Raw genomic sequence first — 18,036 nt, 5'->3', positions numbered from 1 at the left:
ACTCCCAATGCAGGGGACACAGGTTCAATCCATGGTCAGGGAACTAGATCCCACGTGCCACAACAAAGACCTGGTGCAGCCAAATAAATAACTCAGTAAATAAATATTAAAAAAAAATATTCCTTCACATAACAAGCAAAAGCTTATGATAGAAATGGCTAAGTGGAAGCTTCTGAAACTCACTCACTCAGCCAAAATAAGAAATGATGCCACATCCTGGCTGAACTGGCAGGGAGTGGTGCCACATTCCTCAGCTCCCGCCTGGGTGAGACAACTTTGAGGTGTGCTCCACAGTCACTTAGAAATCCCCGGTCAGACTGAGCACCAGTTGCCCACAGCCATGCCTGCTCACTCATGCACCCTGCATTGGTTTCCATCCTTCCCCACCTCACTCTTCTATTTCTCTACCAAAGCTTCCTAGGATCACCCCCCAAATAGACTATTTGCACTTAAATCCTTACCTCAGGGTCTAATTCTGGGAAAGTTCAACCTAATGCATCCTCTTTTTAGACTCTTGTTTATACTAAAAAATGTACATATAGAGGGTTTTTGTTGCTGTCATTGTTGCTGGTTGTTACCAAAAAAATTGTGCCAAATACACTATTCCACAATAATCTCTTTTCATTTTATGATGCTTTATGGAAATTCTTCCAGGTCAATAAGTTGTTTATCTAATTAACATTTTAATAGTTGTGTCATATTCCATAATAAAGGCATATCATTTTTCTGTTGCTAAACATTCAGATAATTTCCAGATTTGCCTCCATAAACAATGCTGCCTAAGCATTCTTGGACTTTTAACCTAATGAATCAGTACTTCTATTTATATATGCTGCTGCTGCTGCTAAGTCGCTTCAGTCGTGTCTGACTTTGTGCGACCCCATAGACGGCAGCCCACTAGGCTCCTCTGTCCCTGGGATTCTCCAGGCAAGAACACTGGAGTGGGTTGCCATTTCCTTCTCCAATGCATGAAAGTGGAAAGTGAAAAGTGAAAGGGAAGTCGCTCAGTCGTGTATGACTCTTAGTGACCCAATGGACTGTAGCCTACCAGGCTCCTCCAACCATGCGATATGATAAACTCCAAAATTAAGGATTGCTAGGTCAAAAGGTATGTGTGTTTTTGTTTTTAAAACCTTCCTCCAAATTTCTCTCTAAAAGGGTTCCAGTAACTCAATTCCCACCAGGAAAGTTGAAAATGACTTTTTTCCCAGTCCTTGGTGGCATGAAAGTGAAAGTGAAAGTTGCTCAGTCGTGTCTGACTCTTTGCAACCCCATGGACTATACAGCCCATGGAATTCTCCAGGCCAGAATACTGGAGTGGGTAGCTGTTCCCTCCTCTAGGGGATCTTCCCAACTCAGGGATCAAACCCAGGTCTCCTGAATTATGGGTGGATTCTTTATCACCTGAGCCACCAGGGAAACCTGAGAATACTCAAGTGGTAGCCTATCCCTTCTCCAGGGGATCTTCCTGACACAGGAATTGAACTGGGGTATACTGCATTGCAGGTAGATTCTTTACCAGCTGAGCTACCAGGGAAGAGTTGTTTAGTCACTAAGTTGTATCTGACTCTTCTGCCACCCATGGACTGTAGCCCCCCAGGCTCCTCTGTTCATGTGATTCTCCAGGCAAGAATACTGGAGTAGGTTGCCATTTCCTCCTCCAGAGGATCTTCCTGACCCAAGGATCGAATCTGTGTCTGTCTCCTGCTTGATGGACAGATTCTTTACCACTGAGCCATCTGGAAAACCCCCATACAATGTTATTACTCCCTTAATTTTTAATCTAAAGGATGGAAACAGCATCTCATTGTTACGTAATTGTTTTCATCACCACTAGGGAGGCTAAACTTCTTTTCATTTACTATCAATAGCCATTTAAATTTTCTCTTCGTGAATTGTTTATTCACATCTTTTGTTCATTTTTTTCAATCAGACTTTTATAAGAACTCTTGATGTATTAGGAATATCACTCCTACATGTATTGTATGTGTTGCAAACACTTTTTCCAAGTTTAGAATGGGTCATTTGACATTTTTTATGTTGGAAACATAAAAAATTTTAAAAATCTATATAGTCAATCATGTCTATCTTCTTTAATGGCTCCTGGATTTTGTGTCTTTAATTTTAGAAAGGCACATTGACCCCTCAGAATGTTCTCCTACACCTCAATAAATCCCCAAGTTTTCTTCAAATATTTGTTATTTCTTTGGATAAAATTGTTCACCCAACTTTGTAGATCACTATGGTGGGAGGAAGCTAGGATGGATTCAAAGGTAGGATGGATTCAAATCCTAGTGCTAAAGCTAGCACTTTAATGCAATGATTTGATAAATAGATGTTGGCACAATTGGGCATCCACGTGAAATAAAACAGAGCCATGACCCTATATCATGCCATGTGTGCATGCTGAGTTGCTTCAGTCAGGTCTGACTCTTTTCTACCCAATGGACTGTAGCCCACCAGGCTCCTAGGTGGAGCTGGGATTGAATCCACTAGGATTCAAGTGGTAATGGAGCAGACTCGGAGACACCTATGTGAACTCATGTTTAGCTTAATATAGTATGAATACTTACATATGAAATGTTTATAAATATGTGAATACACTCTGGCAGACTTCTCTGGTGACTCAGTGGTAAAGAATCTGCCTGCCAAGCAGGAAATGAAGGTTCGATCCCTGGGTCAGGAAGATCCCCTGGAGGAGGAAATGGCAACCCAGTCCACTATGCTTGCCTGGAGAATTCCATGGACAGAGGAGCCTGGTGGGCTACAGTCCATAGGGTAGAAAAGAGTTGGACACGACTGAAGCAACTCAGCATGCACTCATGGCATTGTATAGGGTCATGGCTCTGTTTTATTTCATGTGGATACCCAATTGTGCCAACATCTATTTATCAAATCATTGCATTAAAGTGCTGATTTCTTATCTATCAATTTACTTTGCATATTTGGATTTTGTTTCTGGACAATAATACTCCACTGATGTCTTTGTATTCCTGTACTGATACTGTACTATTTTAATTATGGAGATTTTATGATACTTTTAATATCTGGTAAAATATACTTGCAAGTAATACCACAAAGGACAAATTTCCATAGTATATCAGACCCTCGCCCCTTGCATTGGAAGTGCAGAGTCTTAACCACCAAAGCCAGGGAAGTCTCTGAATATAATTTTCTAAATAGCATAATTTGTCCTCTTTTTTTTTTTTTTTTTTTTTTTGGCCCTCAGCCATGAAAGCTTGGAGTCCTAACCACTGGACAGCCAGGGAATTTCCACTCATTATTTTTTCTAATGTGAATTTCTATTGTTTTAGCTGTAGTAAAATCTAAAACCTGTGAGGGAGAGAGAGAAGAGAGAGAAATATAATGGTACAAATAAGATGAAAGTTAATTTTTTTCTTACACAGTCGTTGACCAATCCAGGCTGGAGCAACGCCCTTGCTCCTCTAAGTTATTAGTGACCCATGTTCCTTTCATCTTATTGCCCTGCCATCTGCTGGGGTGTTGTACTCATGAGCACAATTGAAGCAGAGTCACACTTATTTCTATATTCCAGCCTCTGTGGAACAGGTTGGAAGAAAAGTCTACGGTGAATAAGCTCCTTTTAAGCAACTGAGGGGTACACTGACCTCATCATGTCTGAGCACATTCCACTGGTGCAAACAGTCATATGGCTGCACTTAACTTCAAGAGAAACAGGGAAACATACTCTCTCAGTCATGTCCTTAGCTAAAACAGTATCTCCAAGAAATAAGAGAATATTTTTTGAAGGTAACAATCCACTACACATATTATTTTTCTTATTTTACTGTATTGGTTATAACATCCAAAATAACACTGAATAATAGTGATGACAGCATCCTTCTCTCATTCATGATTTTAATGAACCTGACTATTTATTCATCATTTAGTATACTGGCTGTTGAGTTTTGGTAAGCAATCTTGATCACATTTAAGTAGTTTCTTTTAAGTTCTATTTTACTTTGAATATTTATTAGGAATGGCTGCTGAATTCTTAAATCCATTTTCAGTTTCTATTGACACAATATTATATGTTTTCTCTTGTAATTGTTTCATGTCATGAAGAAGGTGATAGACTGCCTAATGTTGAATTATCTTTGTATTTGTGAAATAAACACCACTTGGTCATGGACTGTTATTCTTTTGTCACACTGCTAGATCGGTTTATGAATATTTTATATGGAATTTCTATGTATATATTTTGTACAAATATTATCATATTTTAATAACGTATTACTATATGTAAGGCTATGCTAGCTTTACAAAATGAATTTGGGATCTTTCCTTTTTTTTTTCCTTTTTGTGGTGTTAGGACTGCTGCCAGTCTCTGAACTGTTTGTTACCAGTCCATGATGAGATAAGTACAGAAACTGAAATGGTTTAAAAACTTTTATAGCAATTTGACATCGCTATGACATCCAAGCAGTGATCATCAATGAATAATGCACTCAGATTTTGTAAATCTTTTGTCCCTATGTTAAATTTGTTTTGATTGTATTTTTTGAAATGTAAAATGTAATTTATCTTTGAGGAAGCTTAAAATTTTTAAGTTGAACTTGCTTTGCTTATGATTTCGTTTTTCTAGTTATTTTTATTGAATTCTACAAAAGTATATATCCACGATAATTGTAACTTAAAAAAAAATTAGTCCTTCATGCAGATATTTTGAAAAACACTGGTCTAGAATGGATGAAATAACGTTAAAATTATTTGCTTTGAAAGGTTAGCTAGAACTTATTTGTAGAGTTAACTGGACCTGCTGACTTTCCGTTCTCTTCTATAATTAGTGCTCTCTTTGAGTTTTCTTTCTTGCGTCAGTTTTAGTAGTTTATGGTCTGCCAGGAAATCAACCATTCCTTTGATATATTCACACTCTATATTCCCTTGAAAAGTCTTTTAATACCCTCTATATCTATCTGCTTTTTGGTCTACTTTATCATTAATAATATTTTACCCCCCCTTCCTCCCTCCCCTCCCCCTTTTCGTCTTTCGTACGGCAGACCGGCTAGCCTGGAGTTGATTGTGTTTTGTTTTTTGGTTTTTTTCTTTCAAAAAAAAGAAAGAAAGAAACCGGCTTTGGGGAGCGGGCGGGCGGGAGCTGGGCGGGTGTGGAGCCCGGATACCCGCGTCACTCGGAGCGGAGGGAAGGCGGGGGCAGGGGCGGCTCGGTGGCATCACACCAGCCAAGGAGAGGCGATAACTCCTAAGACCCGAACCAGGGTTTTCCGGGTTTGGAGAAGGAGCGGCGAGCCCCATCTTCCGGCATCGCCGCCCCGGATGCTATCTCCTCCTTCTTTGTCGCCGCCTCCTCCTTCTTCTCCCCGCCCCCAACCCCCACCCCGGGCCGGCTCGCGGTGCCTGGTCCCTCCTGATGCCGCCGGCTCTCGGTTCCTCCTCCTGCACCATATATCCTACCGAGTGATGCGGCGGTACCCAGTGGTACGCAGCCGCAGGACCTCAGCCGAATGTACAGCTGGAAGGTTGGCATTCACCCTGTCGGTCAACAAAAAGACACGCCAGAGCCATTATCACAGCTGGTACTGGATGACTTACTGCGGGTTTTGTTGCTGCCCGGGCTTATGGCGTTCCCTGTGCTCCTGTGTCTCCCTGCACTTTTCAGTGTGGAGGGAGACAGGACACCTCTGTAGGACCTCCCTGTTAACCGGTAGATTTTTGGAGAACTGAAGATGAGCACTGTATTGGCATACATTTGTCTTATACTGTTAAAGCCATGGCAAGCAGTAAGATGGGAATGCCATCATTCCTGTGCTGCCTGGAACTTGGAACGAGTCAAAAAATAGGAATACAGGTTGTTTTTAGGACTTCCCTGGTGGACCAACTGGTAAAGAATCCGCCCGCAATGCAATGCGGAAGACCCGGGTTGGATTCCTGGGTTTCAAAGATCCCCTGGAGAAGGGAAAGGCTACCCACTCCAGTATTCTGGCCTGGAGAATTCCATGCCCTATATAGTCCATGGGAGAAGGCAATGGCACCCCACTCCAGTACTTTTGCCTGGAAAATCCCATGGATGGAGGAGCCTGGTAGGCTGCAGTCCATGGGATCGCTAAGAGTCGGACATGACTGAGAGACTTCACTTTCACTCTTCACTTTCATGCACTGGAGAAGGAAATGGCAACCCACTCCAGTGTTCTTGCCTGGAGAATCCCAGGGACGGGGGAGCCTGGTGGGCTGCCGTCTATGGGGTCGCACAGAGTCGGACAAGATTGAGCAACTTTCAAGTTCGTTACCTTCAGATTGCTAAATCGTGTTCGGCTCTTTGTGATCCCATGGACTGTAGCCCACCAGGCTCCTCTGTCCATGGGATTTTTCAGGCAAGAATACTGGAGTGGGTTGCCATTTCCTTCTCAAGCAGATCTTCCCCACCCAGGGATGAAACCTGTGTCTCCTGCATTCGCAGGTGGGTTCTTTACCACTGAGAACCAGAGAAGCCCAGGAATTCAGGAAACTACAGTAAATACCTAGCATAGCACAGTCCAATAGAAATATAGTGGGAGTCACAAAGTAAGTTAAGTGTGCATTTTAAATGCTCTAAGAGCCACATTTAGAGAGTTAAAAGACAGACTTCTTTGGCAGTCCAGTGATTGACTTTGCCTTCCAATGCGGATTGTATGGGTTGATCCCTGGCTGGGGAGCTAAGATCCCATATGCCTCAGTGTCCAAAAATCCAGAAGATAGAAGCAATGTTGTAACAAATTCAATAAAGACTTTAAAAATGGTCCATGTCAAAAAAAAAAAATCTTAAAGTTAAAAGAAACAGGTCAAATGAATTGCAATGTCTTTGCTCCAATATATCCAAAATATATCAATATTTATCAGTATGCAAGTCACAAGATATTTCACATTCTTTCTCCTTTTTCATACCAAGTCTTTGACATCTTGTGTGTATTTATACTTTCAGCACATTTGCAATTGGATTAGCCACATTCCAAGTGCTCAAAAGCCACATGTGGCTACTGGTCACCATACTGGACAATGCAGTTTCTTCTATTTCTGTCATATGCCAAAGGTTCTGAACAGTTACTCTTGTGAATCTCTGAAGGCAATTATGGATCCATTGACTATCTGGAATCTAATCTAGATGAAACGTGTAGGAGCACTAATAGAATAGTTGGACCCATATACTTTAGCAATTCCTTGAAGAAATTCCTTACTACAATATATGTAATATACCTTACCTGCTGTTATTAAATGTTATCACAAAACTCCAGAAAATTGGAATGACTGGGAGCTTTTCCTGTTTGAATAATGCCCAGTCAGATCAGTGTAAAAACTGGCAGGAAATCTCAGTGAGTTGGGCAGCTGGAGCTCTGAATCTTCAGGGGACACTGAAACTTCAAACAGAATATTTGTCTTTTATTTTCTGGTAGGAATAGCCCTCTCTTAATTTCAAGTCATGAAAAAGTGTTTCCTTATTTGCAGGGTGGTAGAAGGAAGGCTCGAAGAAGGCAATGGCACCCCACTCTGGTACTCTTGCCTGGAAAATCGCATGGATGGAGGAGCCTGGTAGGCTGCAGTCCATGGGGTCGCTAAGAGTCGGACACGACTGAGCGACTTCACTTTCACTTTTCACTTTCATGCATTGGAGAAGGACATGGCAACCCACTCCAGTGTCTTGCCTGGAGAATCCCAGGGACGGGGAGCCTGGTGGGCTGCCGTCTATGGGGTCGCACAGAGTCAGACACGACGGAAGTGACTTAGCAGCAGTAGCAGCAGCAGAAGGAAGGCTGGCATCTCAAGTTTGACTTTAGAGGGGAGGGATAAATTAGGAGATTGGGATTAACACATAGACACTACTATATGTAAAATAGATAACTAATAAGACCTACTGTATAACACAAGGAACTCTACTCAGTATTCTGTAATAATCTATATGTGAAAAGAATCTGTAAAAGAATGGAGATAGGTATCTGCATAAGTGAAACAACTTTGCTGTATACCTGAAATTAACAACATTGTAAACCAACTATTCTCCAACATAAAATAAAAAATAATTAAAAAAAAAAGTTTGACTTTAAAAGATGAAGAATTTAAAGGCCCCACCGTGGAAGACAATTCTTTGAATGCTTGTTTTTGCCTGATATATCATTTAACAAATTATAAAAGTCCACTATTTCCAGATTTGTGCATGCATATTCCACTGAAGAACAGTTTTGCAAACTGTGTACACAGAGAAAGAAGTGGAAGCTTTAATTAATTAAATTAATTTTTAAATCCAACTTTTGATTTGGGGTTTTATGAGGCTTTAAAATTTTTTTAATTTATTTTTTAGCTGTGCTGTGTCTTCGTTGCTACACGAAATTTTCTCTAGTTGTGGAGAGCAGGGCTACTCTCTAGATGCAGTGCTCGGGCTTATCATTGTTGTGGCTTCTCTTGTTGCAGTGTGGGTTCTAGAGCGTGGGCTCAATAGTTGTGGCACCTGGGCTTAGTTGGCTCTGCTGAATGTGGAATCTTCCCAGAACAGGGATCGAATCCACGTCTCCTACATTGGCAGGTGGACTCTTCACCACTGAGACACAAGAGAAGTCCATGAGGTATTTTTTTTAGTACCATTTTTGTAGGTTTTGTGGCAGACATAGGGAGGTGCAGCTCAGATCCCACTTCAAGAAAGGAGTAATGGTCCAGGTGCTGCTGCTGCTGCTGCTAAGTCACTTCAGTCGTGTCCGACTCTGTGTGACCCCATAGACGGTAGCCTACCAGGCTCCGCCATCAAGGAGTGCTAATAGCTGTTAGCATCTTCAGAATTCACCTCAGATTTTGAGCTGAGGGTCAAACTCCTCTCTGGATGCCCAAAGCTAATGACCTGGCAGTGTAGTGGCACTGTTCTTGTTGTTCAGTCACTCAGTCATGTCCTCCAACTCTTTGCCACTCCATGGACGGCAGCACCCCAGGCTTCCCTGTCCTTTACTATCTCCTGGAGTTTCCTCAAACTCATGTCCATTGAGTCGGTGATACCATCCAACCATCTCATCCTCTGTCACCCCCTTCTCCTCCTGCCTTCAATCTTTTCCAACATCAGAGTCTTTTCCAATAAGTTGGCTCTTCCAATCAGGTGGCCAAAGTATTAGAGCTTCAGCTTCAGCATCAGTCCTTCCAATGAATATTCAGGACTGATTTCCTTTAGGACTGACTGGTTTGATCTCCTTGCTGTCCAAGGGACTCTCAAGAGATTTCTCCAACACCACAGTTCAAAAGCATCAGTTCTTTGGCACTCAGCCTTCTTTATGGTCAACTCTCGCATCCGTATATGACTACTGGAAAAACCATAGCTTTGACTGACTATACGGACTTCTGTTGGTAAAGTGATGTCTCTGATTTTTAATATGCTGTCTAGGTTTGTCATACCTTTCTTTCCCCAAGGAGCAAGTGTCTTTTAATTTCATGCAGTCACCATCCACAGTGATTTTGGAACCCAAGAAAATAAAATCTGTCACCGTTTCCACATTTTCCCCATATATTCGCCATGAAATGATGGGACCAGATGCCATGATCTTGTTTTTTGAATGTTGAGTTTTAAGCCAACTTTTTCACTCTCCTCTTTCACCCTCATCAAGAGGCTCTTTAATTCCTTTTCACTTTCTGCCTTTCGAGTGCTATCATCTGCATATCTGAGGTTGTTGATATTTCTCCTGCTGGGCAGAGCCTTTTCTGCCCAAAGAAGAACTTTCTAATGGGTAGTCTTTGCTATGGAGCTCCCCAGTGGGCTGGCAGGGACTTTGTCTTCATAGATGTTACTCCTCAATGAAGATTTTGGACCCTTAATTCCTCAGCATCTGTTTCCCAGAGAACTCAACCTGTGACAATTTTCTGTTTCACTAATTTGAGCTTTATCCTTATTAATTCCTGCTTTTGTTTTCTTTTAGTAATTTTATAGTTTGCAGCTGTGTTCTTAGTATTAATATGTTACTTATTTTACATATTTTCCTTTTTTTAAATACTAAAAGCATGTAAAATGGTGGACTTCAGGGCTTTTAGGGCAGTCATGTACCAACTCAATGGACATGAGTTTGAGTAAACTCTGGGAGTTGGTGATGGACAGGGAGGCCTGGCGTGTTGCAGTTCATGAGGTCACAGAGAGTCGGACACGACTGAGCGACTGAATTGAACTGAGCTGTACCTTCTAACTCTCCACAGGACTCATCTCTGTTTTTACATCTAGCCACTTCCTACATTTACATCACCAACCTAGGCCCTGAACATATTTGTGATTCCTGACTTATAGCTATAATTTTCTTCTTCTGAATAAAGCTTTAAGTGATCCCACAGCTTTTGATATAAAACATTCATCTTTTTGTTAGTTCCTAAAGATTGTATCACTTCCATTTTTATTTTCTCTTAACCTAGGACTAAATTAATGTTTCTTGACTTCCAAGTAGTAAAGATATTTTGGCTACCTTTTATTTATTTCTAATTTTATTGCGTTATAATGAGAAAGTGTAGCCCCTAAAATCTCTTAAATTTATGAAGTTTTCTCTCTGTGATGAAGCACACAATCGAAGGACATTAGAAAATAATTTACATTTTTAAATGCACAGGGACATATATAAGATTATACATTGTTGCTTGTTGGTTAGATTGATCAGATCATGTATTCTCTAGTTTATTTTTTGTCTACTTGATCATTTAAATTCTGAAAGAAGTATATGTAATAATCTCCCATTATGGCTGTGTTTTTTTAATCAAAATCTTCCTGTGTTTCTTAGAGTTTTTGCTTAAATCTTTTAAAAATAATGTTGTTTATTTATTTAAACTTATTTATTTTAATATCATTTAAACTTATTGTTTTAAATATTTATTTTTGACTGTGCTGGGTCTTCGTCGCTGCACAGGCTTTTCTCTAGCTGCAGTGAATGGGGGTGACTCTCTAGTAGCAGGGGCACTCTCAGTGAGTGGGGGCCTCTCTAGTAGCGGGGTAACCCTCTAGTTGCGGTGCATGGGCTTCTCCTTTGTGGTGGCTTCTCTTGTTGTGGAGCACAGGCCCTAGAGTGTGTGGGCACATGGGCTCCGTAGTTTCAGCTCCTGGGTTCTAGAGTACAGGCTCAGTTCTTGTGGTGCATGGGGTGTTTTCAATCTTAAGCCACTGTAATAATTTAGTACATAAAGGTTAATTGTTCATCTCCATCAAGGATTGAATGATGTATGCTTCCATCTATCTTGTTTACTGCTTTCAGTCTTGAATTCCACTTTTTAAAAAATAACATGTAGTGGCAACACACACTGATGATCTCACAGTCTCTGTGGGTCAGGATTACAGACATGGGCCAACGGGGGTCATCTGCCACAGAATCTCTCAGGAGATTGCAATCAAGGTGTCCACTCAGCTTTTCTGACAAGCTGCAGTCAAAGTGTCAGTGGGGGTTGCAGTCTCGTCTCAAGGCTCAGCTGGAACAGGATCCACTCCAAGCTCACTCACATGGTTGTTGGCAGGATTCAGTTTTTTGTTGGCTGTTGGACTGAGGGCCTCGGGTCCTTGCCAGGTGGCTCTCTACATCAGAAAACAAGAACAGCCAGAGAGAGAATGTAAGCAAAACAGAAGCCACACTCTTTCATACCCTCTTTATGAAAGTGACATCCCATCACTTCTGCCATAGTCTATTCATTATAAACAAGTCGTTAGGGCCAACACACACCCAAGGGGAGGAAATTAGGTAAGGGAAAAAATACCAGGAGGTGAGGATCAATTGGGAGCCATTTTAGAAGCAGCCTGTCACAGCTGGGTATAGCATTTTTAGCTAATGGTTCTCTTTTCCTAGCATTCTGTAGATGGTATTCCAGCGTTTTCTAGCTTTCTGTGTCCTAGATGAAAAGTCCAATCCTAGTTTGTTTTTCTTTGTTGGTGTATCATTCAGAGTCTCAACAGAAAATAGAAACTGCTCTGAATATTTAAAATACAGGAAATGGGGGGAAATTGAGAGAGTAGCATTGACATACACATACTGGAGAAGGGAATGGCAAACCACTTCAGTATTCGTGCCTTGAGAACCCCATAAACAGTATATATATATACTGCTGCTGCTGCTGCTGCTAAGTCGCTTCAGTCGTGTCCGACTCTTAGCAACCCCATGGACTGCAGCCCACCAGGCTCCTCTGTCCATGGGATTTTCCAGGCAAGAGTACTGGAGTGGGGTGCCATTGCCTTCTCCATATATATACTACCATGTGTAAAATAAATAGCTTGTGGGAAGCTGCTGTGTAGCACAGAGGGTGGGAGGGGTGTGTGGGTGGGAGGCTCAAGAGGGAGGGGATATATGTATACCTGTAGCTGATTCACATTGTTCTACAGCAGAAATAAATGCAACATTGTAAAGCAATTATCCTCCAATTTTTTAATAATTAAATAAAATAGAAGGAATAGAAATTTTGTAGTGGTCCAATGGGTAGGACTCAGTTCTTTCACTGAGGTGGCCCAAGTTCAATCCCTGGTCAGGGAAAGAAGATCTCACAAGCCATGCAGCACAGCTGAAAAAAAACAAACAGGGAATATAAAAATGCAGGGAATGGATTATGCAAGTAACGGAAGAGCTAAAAACCAAACAGGGGACAATGAGTGACAACCAGAGATTAAGACTAGCAGAATATCCCAATCTGTGGTAAATGGTTTCAGCTGGCAACCACGAAGGGCTAGTGATAAGGTAAGAAAAGGTTTAGAGTCGGGTCTTGGTCCTGTTAGGTAGGTAGAATAGGGAAAAGGAGTCCAAAATGGCGGTGGCTAAAAGACAAGGAAGGTCAAAGGAAGGTCCGAGGACCAGAGTGAAGACTTCAGGCAGAACAAACAGCACTCCTAGCTAAGCCCAATTTGCATAGGGCAGGCCCAGGTGAAGGAAAAAACATATAAAAGTAGGAGCCAAAGCACTTTCTCATGGACTCTCTCTCCCGCGTGTGTACGCTCGCTCGCGTGCACGCGTGCACTCTCTCTCTCTTTCTCTCTCTCTTTCTCTCTCTCTTTCTCTCTCTCTTTCTCTCTCTCTCTCCTGCTATCTTCTAAATAAAATAGAGCTGTAACACTGATTTGCTTAAGAGCTGTAGCACGGTTTGTCCAAGACCCAAGAGCTGTGACACTCCGAGGGCTTTAATGTCCATTGCTCCAAATCTTTGTTGTGACGAGACAAAGAACCGAGAAACATACACTAGCGTGAAGAGATCCCTGGGACCTCTTCCTCTTCCTTCCCTGGGACCTTCCTTTAGGTCCCTAGTCCTAAAGAGGTCCCTGGGACACCGTGACCTAGGTATACTGAGGAAAATGCTCTGCTGTTGTCTGCTCATTTGTGACTGGCAGGTAAATCCTGTATGCTTATGCATGTTCAACAGCAGGTCCAGGACAAAATTATACTGTTTTCTTTGACTCCCAGGTTTTTCTCCTACATTTTTTTGTTCTTGTTCATTTCCACTCTGTTCCTTCTGTTAACCCCAGAAAATTGCTTTTATTCCCTTCTCTCTAACCCTTACAAGTGTTGGCTTTTTATTCCCAACTTATAGCTAAACCATCTCCAGCTCATCGTCAACACCATGGGGAAGTCTTTGTGCCGTTTCTTTGTAACAACTTCTGGGCACTAACAACTGGTTGGGAGACTCCCTTGGAAGGGATAGCATCTAAAATCATAAGTGCAAATCTTGACCAAATTTTATGGTGGATTTTGACTTAAGGGTAAAATTTTGGATAAAACAGGAGTTAGAGACATCATCTCAGGTTTGGGTCTGAAATGGGTCAGATGGCATCAATCCCAACCAATACCCCCTGGGTCTTATCCTACAAGATTGGGAAAGATTTGGACTACTGGCATTAAAACCAAAGAAACTTGTTAGGCTATGTAATCATGTTTACCCACAATGTGAGCTAGAAAGCCAAGAAAAGTGGCCACTAAATGGGTCCCTGAGTTATGACACTATATTGCAGCTAGATTTATATTGTAGAAGGAAATCTAAATGGAGTGAGCTTCTATATGTTCAAATTTTCATGGCCTTGTATATAGACAATGAGACCCACAAGGGACTTAAGGTGTGTGTAGCTCGGAGGGATAATTCTAGTAAGGACACAAAGATGTTTTAACTTTAGGTCCATCCAAAGTAGCTCATCTGGTAAAAAATCTGACTGCAATGCAGGAGACCTAGGTTCAGTCCCTGGGTTGGGAAGATCCCCTGGAGAAGGGAAAGGTTACCCACTCCAGTATTCTAGCCTGGAGAATTCCATGGACTGTATAGTCCATGAGGTCACAAAGAGTCGGACATGACTGAGCGACTTTACGTTTCACTTTACTTTCAAAGGTTAAATCCTTTACAAAGAGAAGCCAGAGCTACTCTTCCCATACTGGGAGGTACCATTGCCTCGGGGGAAGACACAGCTAGGGATGAAAAGAGGCCCCACCCATATTCAGGAATCTCTTTGTACCCTGAGTTACCCAAGCGGCCCATCCTTAGCTCAGCTAGTACTATCAGTGATATAAGTTACCAAACAACTGCCCCTACAGTTTTGCCTCTGAGAGAAGTTCCTGATGGAAATCGAGGAACAATAAGAGTCTATGTACCTTTCTCAATGTCTGATCAAAGTTTGGCAGAGGACAACTTGGGAAGTTTTTCTGAGGATCCTGAACGTTTTACAAAAGTATTTACCTGACTAGTGAGATCTTTTGATCTCACCTGGGAGGACTTACAGATTTTACTATCCCATTGCTGCACTCCAGAGGAAAATAATACTGGCAGCCAGAGCCCTTGCAGACCAACTGGCAGCCCATGACAGGACCATGCAGTGCACTGGGTGGGGAAGGACACTGTCACTGAGGCAAACCCACAATGGAGTTACCAGCTAAATACTAGATAGACTGGATCATATGATTAACTGTTTAATAGAGGGCATGAAGCGGAGAAGGCAATGGCACCCCACTCCAGTACTCTTGCCTGGAAAATCCCATGGACGGAGGGGCCTGGTAGGCTGCAGTCCATGGGGTCACTAGGAGTCGGACACGACTGAGCGACTTCATTTTCACTTTCCACTTTCATGCATTGGAGAAGAAAATGGCAACCCACTCCAGTGTTCTTGCCTGGAGAATCCCAGGGACAGAGGAGCCTGATGGGCTGCTGTCTATGGGGTCGCACAGAGTCAGATACGACTGAAGCGACTTAGCAGCAACAGCAGCAGAAGGCATGAAGAAACATACAGTAAAACCTGTTAATTATGAAAAGGTGAAAGAGGTCCAACAGGGACAGGATGAAAATCCTGAAGTCTTCCAAAGGAGATTCAGTTCAGTTCAGTCGCTCAGTCATGTCTGACTCCTTGCGACCCCATGAATAGCAGCACACCAGGCCTCCCTGTCCATCACAAACTCTCGGAGTTCACTCAGACTCACGTCCATCGAGTCAGTGATGCCATCCAGCCATCTCATCCTCTGTCGTCCCCTTCTCCTCCTGCCCCCAATCCCTCCCAGCATCAGAGTCTTTTCCGTTGAGTCAACTCTTGCATGAGGTGGCCAAAGTACTGGAGTTTCAGCTTTAGCATCATTCCTTCCAAAGAAATCCCAGGGTTGATCTCCTTCAGAATGGACTGGTTGGATCTCCTTGCAGTCCAAGGGACTCTCAAGAGTCTTCTCTAACACCACAGTTCAAAAGCATCAATTCTTCAGTGCTCAGCTTTCTTCACAGTCCAACTCTCACATCCATACATGACCACTGGAAAAACCATAGCCTTGACTAGACGGACCTTTGTTGGCAAATGTCTCTGCTTTTCCATATGCTATCTAGGTTGGTCATAACTTTCCTTCAAAGGAGTAAGCGTCTTTTAATTTCATGGCTGCAGTCACCATCTGCAGTGATTTTGGAGCCCCCAAAAATAAAGTCTGACACTGTTTCCACTGTTTACCCATCTATTTCCCATGAAGTGACAGGACCGGATGCCATGATCTTCGTTTTCTGAATGTTGAGCTTTAAGCCAACTTGTTCACTCTCCACTTTCACTTTCATCAAGAGGCTTTTTAGTTCCTCTTCACTTTCTGCCATAAGGGTGGTGTCATCTGCATATCTGAGGTTACTGATATTTCTCCTGGCAATCTTGATTCCAGCTTGTGCTTCTTCCAGCCCAGCATTTCTCATGATGTACTCTGCATAGAAGTTAAATAAGCAGTGTAACAATATACAGCCTTGACGTACTCCTTTTCCTATTTGGAACCAGTCTGTTGTTCCATGTCCAGTTCTAACTGTTGCTTCCTGACCTGCATATAGGTTTCTCAAGAGGCAGGTCAGGTGGTCTGGTATTCCCATCTCTTGAAGAATCTTCCACAGTTTATTGTGATCCACACAGTCAAAGGCTTTGGCATAGTCAATAAAGCAGAAATAGATGTTTTTCTGGAACTCTCTTTCTTTTTGGATGATCCATCAGATGTTGGCAATTTGATCTCTGGTTCCTCTGCCTTTTCTAAAACCAGCTTGATCATCTGGAAGTTCACAGTTCACGTATTGCTGAAGCCTGGCTTGGAGAATTTTGAGCATTACTTTACTAGCGTGTGAGATGAGTGCAATTGTGCGGTAGTTTGAGCATTCTTTGGTATTGCCTTTCTTTGGGATTGGAATGAAACTGACCTTTTCCAGTCCTGTGGCCACTGCTGTGTTTTCCAAATTTGCTGGCATATTGAGGGCAGCACTTTCACAGCATCATCTTTCAGGATTTGGAATAGCTCAACTGGAATTCCATCACCTCCACTAGCTTTGTTTGTAGTGATGCTTTCTAAGGCCCACTTGACTTCACCCTCCAGGATGTCTGGCTCTAGGTGAGGGATCACACCATCGTGATTATCTTGGTTGTGAAGATCTTTTTTGTACAGTTCTGTGTATTCCTGCCACCTCTTCTTAATATCTACTGCTTCTGTTAGGTCCATACCTAACAGAAATTTCTGTTCTTTATCGAGCCCATCTTTGCATGAAATGTTCCCATGGTATCTCTAATTTTCTTGAAGAGATCTCTAGTCTTTCCCATTCTGTTGTTTTCCTCTATTTTTTGCATTGATCGCTGAGGAAGGCTTTCTTATCTCTTCTTGCTATTCTTTGGAACCCTGTATTCAGATGCTTCTCTCTTTCCTTTTCTCCTTTGCGTTTCGCTTCTCTTCTTTTCACAACTATTTGTAAGGCCTCCTCAGACAGCCATCTTGCTTTTTTGCATTTCTTTTCCATGGGGATGGTCTTGATCCCTGTCTCCTGTACAATGTCATGAACCTCCGTCCATAGTTCATAAGGCACTCTATCTATCAGATCTAGTCCCTTAAATCTATTTCTCACTTCCACTGTATAATCATAAGGGATTTGATTTAGGTCATACCTGAATGGTCTACTAGTTTTCCCTACTTTTTTCAATTTAAGTCTGAATTTGGCAATAAGGAGTTCATGATCTGAGCCACAGTCAGCTCCTGGTCTTGTTTTTGCTGACTGTATAGAGCTTCTCCATCTTTGGCTGCAAAGAATATAATCAATCTGATTTCGGTGTTGACCATCTGGTGATGTCCATATGTAGAGTCTTCTCTTGTGTTGTTGGAAGAGGGTGTTTGCTATGACCAGTGCGTTTTCTTGGCAAAACTCTATTCGTCTTTGCCCTGCTTCATTCTGTACTCCAAGGCCAAATTTGCCTGTTACTCGAGGTGTTTCTTGACTTCCTACTTTCGCATTCCAGTCCCATATAATGAAAAGGACATCTTTTTTGGGTGTTAGTTCTAAAAGGTCTTGTAGGTCTTCATAGAACCGTTCAACTTCAGCTTCTTCAGCATTACTAGTTAGGGCATAGACTTGGATTACTGGGATATTGAATGGTTTGCCTTGGAAATGAACAGAGATCATTCTGTTGTTTTTGAGATTGCATCCAAGTACTGCATTTCAGACTCTTTTGTTGACCATGATGGCTACTCCATTTCTTCTGAGGGATTCCTGCCCACAGTAGTAGATATAATGGTCATCTGATTTAAATTCACCCATTCCAGTCCATTTTAATTCGCTGATTCCTAGAATGTTGACGTTCACTCTTGC

Source organism: Bos indicus x Bos taurus, chromosome X, assembly GCF_003369695.1.
Source record: "Bos indicus x Bos taurus breed Angus x Brahman F1 hybrid chromosome X, Bos_hybrid_MaternalHap_v2.0, whole genome shotgun sequence".
In the NCBI taxonomy this organism is placed as follows: Eukaryota; Metazoa; Chordata; class Mammalia; order Artiodactyla; family Bovidae; genus Bos; species Bos indicus x Bos taurus.
This window is presented reverse-complemented; position numbering follows the sequence as displayed.